The following is a 6151-nucleotide window of genomic DNA, read 5'->3' as shown; positions in this document are numbered from 1 at the left end:
AGAGCACCCGGGCTGGGGAAGATTCCACCGCCCTTTGTGGAAAGAAGGGCCTTATCTCCCCACAAGCCCTCACCACCACCAGATGTGATTCACCCATCCCAGCAGAAGAGTCATTTGCAGAATGCAAATATTTATGAATCACCTGTGGGACTTGCTGTCTTCAAGCTGTTTTGGAAGTATCACACCACTCTTTCACAATGCCACACTGCCCTGGCAGGTGAAGGTGCTAACATTACAGACCACAAATCCTCCTGGCAGCACTGCGTGGCAGAGCCAAGCAACACAGGCAGGACACAGGGACACTGGCTTAGTTGAGTGTTAGTGGTTCATGTGCCATGGGGCTGGAGCCTGGAGCTGCCCTACCTACAGCTAGGACCTGTTGTTCAGCTTTGTGCCACCAAAGAACTTTTTCATGTGGTTGGAAGACCTGTAGCTTCATTCAGTATGGAGACCCCTGCCAATGTCCATCTAAATCCCGATCCTCCCCCCAAGCCTCTGGCCCCTGCCCCTTTTTTCAGCTTCCTTTGCTGTGGGGTTAGTGTGGCCACACCTTTCCTCTTCTCTGCTCCCCTTCAGCTGAAAATGTCCCTGTAACCATGCCCCCACTCGCAAACTACACACCAAGAGTCAATTCAGACCACTGTCCTCAAGATACTAGGTTCTGAGGCAAAGGAGATTGTATCTGTGAATCTAATTTCCTTATGAAGTGAAAGGGTGCACTCTCTGCTCATCCAAGCAGAGTTTGAGGGGCCCCGGTACAGTTCCTCCCATTTGTGCTGTCAGCCCCATACCCGCCCTTACCCATCTCCCACCTACAGGCAAGTATTTCAGGGCATTTCCCACTCCCCAGCACTTGCCATGGCACCAGTGTGTCCTAACCTCCCTCCCAAACATACCTCCTGGCTGCTCACCCAAGTCACTTCTCTGCCAGGTCCCAAAATCTTGCAAACACAGCTACCGAGGTGTTCATGTTCCTCAGCTTCCAGGTCTCAACTCATGCCAGCAAAGCAAAGCTCTGTGGCAAAAGAGAAAGATGCTATAACCTTGCTTAGAAGGTATCTGTAATATTTTTTACAGACCAGCTCTTCCCTTTCTCCAACACTGGAACATAGCCACCTCTGGGTGGGATAAACATCCCATACAATATTAGCTACTCTGCCTCTTATTTTCTTCATCAGCAGTGCTTCTTTTGGGGCATTTATAACTCTTTGCACATGCTTCCCGTCCCAGTGCAAGGGGGCCTGGAGTGCACTAGCAGGAGACTCTCCCAGACACGAGAAACTGTTCCCTGCTGCTGCTTGCAGCCTGTCCTGCACCCTTCAGCTTCACCAGCCATTGCCCCAGCCTTTTGGAAAAAAACATGGCTCCTCACCCCATCATTTTCTCCCTTTCCACCACCAGTCACGTACCCTCCTCTGCCCGGGCACGGAGCATATGCCATACAAGCTGCATGGAGAGAAGCTGCCTTTAGAGATGTTGTATCAGCCCTAGGTACTGTGGTAGAGGGAAAATAGTTCTGTTTTGGACATTCACCTGCAGGCATGCATGCACAATTGGCTGCCACCTGCCAATGTTCACAATTTAAGCTATTTTTTGCTTACCACAGGCACTGCCATCTCCAGTCAAGCTCACACCCCCCTTCATCCTTAGCATTGACAACTACTTATTCCAATATAAAGTGAATATCTCCCTTGGAGGGAACTTTAAAATAGAGTACATCCTAGACTTGAGTTCCTGCAAACATTAACAGCGATGAAGGAAAAACAAAAATAAAGGATAACATGAAATGCGTGAGTCATCACAGATTGCTGAGAAGACCTCAGTAACACGTAAATGTGCACACACACACCCCGTGATGCCACCGTACATCAAAGTGCACTAAATGCTGACAAGAAACATATAAATCATCAAACCAGATAACAATAAGAATCATACGTCACCTGGAAAGGCATCAAAAAAAGGCAACCAGAAATAAAGAGCAAAGAACAATACAACACAGAGTGCAAACCACAGCTACAGATTTCAGCCACCAGCAAAGGCTGCGTGGGAAAGTACTGCCTGGGGACCAAACATATGTTGCTCCGGGTGAAAAAGGAGTAACTACTCCTGACTCCAAAGTTTTCTAATTTCAAAGGGGAAACTGGCTGTGACGAAGGCCCAGCAGTAAGTAAAGCACAAGTCAACTGTCCTCTCATGCTTTTATACGCACAGTCTCAAACTCCTGCATGTCCCTGATGTGAACAAACTTGGTCTCGTGATGCGTGACAGGGCATTCCCAGGACATTAAGTTCAAAAAAGGGGCAACAAGACCCTATGCAATAGCTGGGAAATGTACTTTCTAGCAGGGCTCCATGAGGCAGCATCCCACTTGGCTACAGCCATCTTCCCACTCCGCACCTCACACAGTTGCTGCAGCCGTTTCGGGTGTCACACCGAGCAAGTGCCTCTAGCATGTGGGGTGTGCAGCGGGCAGGCATCATGGCCCTCCGCTGCAGGTGCTTGACACCGGTCTGGGGCATAAGATTAAGACACCCCAGTGTTATTTGCTCACTGCCCCATGCTTGATAGCTCTGCCCCACTCTTGTCAGGGAGCAACAGGTCTGAAGCCCCTCTGACCTTGGGAGGGATGGACCTCACCTGCTACTTACTGGCTGCTCTCCACTGTTAGACTTCTACAGACCCACTCCTTAAATTCCTCATAAAGTTTCACGCAAGGGACTTTGTGTGTTCACCATTTCTTACCTGCTTTTAAGAGGAGGTCAGGTGGGAACCTGTCCCATCCTCAGGGACATACTGAGCCTGCCTGGGAAAAGGGCCCCTAGACTTTGTGGCAAGGGCAGGGAAAGGAGTCCCAGGGGGAGCTGAGTGTCAGCCTGTGGCAGAAGGACAAGCCATGGGTGTGACAGAGACCTCACTGGGGCAGCAAGGGTGCATTGGTGGCTGGAGGCAAGGTCCCAGCTGTGAGCACCAAGCAGCCATGGGGAGCACCGTAGGGAAACCTTTTTTACTTCTGTTTTGTTCTCCCTCCTTGCTCTGAGTTATCTCTTACTAAAAAGAGGCATTTCTTGGATTCTATTCATGCTTTCCTTTCCAGCCGCTAGCTCTGCCTTCACACAGCAATTTCATTTTTAACAGACATCAGACTACTGGCCCGTCCTCAACACACATGCAAAGACTTGGTTCAACCTAACTCCAGCAGCTCGGGTAGCTCCAGGCAGAAACATAAAACTTACAGAAGGTCTCTGTGCAAGTCCTCCAGGCCTTCTGGTTTTAAGCTTGATATTAGTGAACTAGCTACCACTGGAAATAAAAGTATTACATCACGGCTATTATATGATTATATTCCATTTCCTTCCAAATGTAAACCCCAAACCCTTCAAGTGTCCTGCCTAAATTGCTGACAGTTTTATCTGCTCCGTGGCTGGCTGCAATTTGTATTATGTTTGGGTTTGCTCCATTTAAGGTGTGTGTGTGGGAAATATCTGCCTATAGACATGGATAGTACTTATCAATTAATAATTACTCTCCATCTCCCCATGCAGACTGCAGCCAGTCATTTCCAATGGTCCCAGCCACAGCCATCTTCCCACAAGTCTTTTGCTGTACCTGCGCAACCCTGTGTCTTCCCCTCCGCAGCCATTTCCAGATCCTTCTGCGTGCTGCCTGCCCTCCCACTCTTGATACAGGGCGTTGCTCTGTTGTGCTCAAAGGCACAGCCCCAGAGAAGGTCCCAGAGCTCGAGCACGTTACGTGGCTGCACAATAACACCTTTCTTCTTGTTAACACCTTTCCAGAGCTGTGCCACTGCTTCCCAAGCCTTTCAAGTATTACCCGAAGCAGGGTGTGGGGTAACTGTGCCCAGGCACGGGCAGCAGGTGTCTGTGAGGGGAGCTCGAGGCTGCCCCGCACCGGACACAGCCGGTTCCAGCCGCCTCAGTAACAGACCCACAGCTGGGCCCCTTGGCAAAACACGTTTAAGAAAGGGAAAAATGCTGCCCGGCAGTGAAGCCTGAGGGGAAAAAGTGTGAGAAACAGCCCTGCAACACCGAGGAGGGAGGAAGAGGAAGGGGGGCGGCACTCCAGGTGCTGGAGCAGGAATCCCCGGCAGCCCCGGGGCGACCATGCAGGAGCAGGGTAGCACTGCAGCCTGTGGAAGGACCCACGCCACGACACGGGAAAAGTGTGAGGAGGGATGAGTGGCCAAGAGGAGCTGTTATGGACTGACCACAGCCCCCCATTCCTCATCCCCCTGTATCACTTTGAGGGGCACAGGTAAAGGAGTTGGGAATGCAGGCGTTGAGCCCAGGAAAAAAGGAGAAGGGGAAAAGCGTTGTTTTGTCTTTGTTTCTTTCTCACTATCCAAATCTCTTTCAATTGGCAGTTTTCCCAAATTGAGTCTGTTTTGCCCACGACAGTAACGAGTAAGTCATCTCCCTGTCTTTATCTCAACCACAAACTTTTCCATCTTATTTTCTCCCCCATCCTGTTGAGGAAGGGGAACAAGAGAGCAGCGAGGTGGCCATCAGGCAGCTGGCCAGAGTCAACACACAGCAAGTACCAAGTACTATTTAAACTTCAAGCACAGAGAGGTGTGTGGAGTATTCATCTAGCAAGTTTAAAATGTGTCATTTCTATAGCATATTCCAGGTGAGAGTCCGAGTATTTTACACGTGGCTCAGCCCTGCTTGCCCCAGAGATGTAAGCCACTGGCCCTGTTCAGCACACAGGTATGCCGAGTGGGAAAAAAGCGTTTCCGTCTGAGTCTCTGACAGAGACACGTTTGCAGCGCTGACAGAGCCTTTGGAGACCATGACCCCACGCAGTGGCATGGGGAAGGTGGGATTCCTGACAGACACACTGCCCTGCTGACTCGGCAGTTCCGTGCAAGGCTGGGGGGTTACTGGAAGTAAACATGGGGCTTCACTGCCTATCTGCTCTCTTTTACCCTCAGCAAGAGAGCATAGAGGTACTTCAGGTTCAGATTTCTGTGTTCAGTGTGCTCTTCAAGACCACAGGAAATAGCACTTTTTAAAAGTAGGGCTATGGGGGGCAGCATTTTTTTTAATCTTTTTTTTTCACAGAGGAAATCAGAAGTAAAGAATGAGACGGGTAAAAGCGGTTAAAGAAAGACTGAATTTGCAAACCAATTATGTGAAACATACTGCTAACAGGCAATTCAATGGTTTTGCAAGAGATTTTCACACCCTAAGAGCAAAAGCAAAGTGTTCAGCGGTGTTACCAGACTTGCAGAGGGTACAAATCACTAGAAAACAGTCGCAAGAAAAAAAAGGAGAGCAATTTGGCCACAAGGAAGAGGTCAAACTTCCCAAGAAGGCTGTACAAAGAAGCAACAGTTGCTAAGTGAGGTTCCTGGACAGTCAGTGATTTAAGAAAATAAGCATTAGTATCTTTCCTCTAAGTCGTGTCCCTTGTTCATATAACCTTGTTCTCTCCCTCCCGAGGGCTCAGTGTGCTGATTCAACCTGGCGCAGGCTGGTGTAGGGGAAAGGCTCACCACTGTCACAATTTCCTTACGCACTTTTGATGCCGGTCATAACCCCAAAACGAACACTGCGGAGAAATTAGCAAGCTTTTCTTCACAGTGTCCTATAAAGTTAGGTGCTAAGCACAGTTTACAGGCAATGAGCTGAAACAGAGAAACGAAAGCACTGCTACCAAGCACCAATTTTAGGATTTTTTTCAAAGAATTCAGTAGTTGTATGGCTTGTGATATGCTCTGTATTCAGCCCCAGCAGTCCCAAACATCAATCTTGAGCCTGGCCACCTTGAAGTCTGCTACCATGTCCAAATGTTCTCTTACTTTGTCCCCTCAAGTGTATCTTCCATCTCCCTTCAAGCAACAGGGCTGGATTTTTGTTTACTTGTTTAATTTGTCTGCATGAAGACAAAGGATGGTGGAGGGGGAAGAATTCTGGCTGAAATGGTGGTTAGACCTTTCGGGCCAGGGTCCCACAAGAGAGAAGAATCAGCACATGGTGGCAGAAGCTCCCAGCACCCAGTGCCACCTGTGTGTGGCCACCACCAGCCCTCGGCGAAGAGCCTGGTGCCAGCAGGGACAGAGGCTGTTGGTGCTCTGTTCCCTGCAAGGACAGGCTTGCCCCTGCCCCTCAGTGCAAGGTCCCAAGCCCAT

This window comes from Haliaeetus albicilla, chromosome 8, assembly GCF_947461875.1.
Source record: "Haliaeetus albicilla chromosome 8, bHalAlb1.1, whole genome shotgun sequence".
In the NCBI taxonomy this organism is placed as follows: Eukaryota; Metazoa; Chordata; class Aves; order Accipitriformes; family Accipitridae; genus Haliaeetus; species Haliaeetus albicilla.
The sequence above is the reverse complement of the archived record's forward strand: the minus strand, read 5'-3'. Positions refer to the sequence as shown.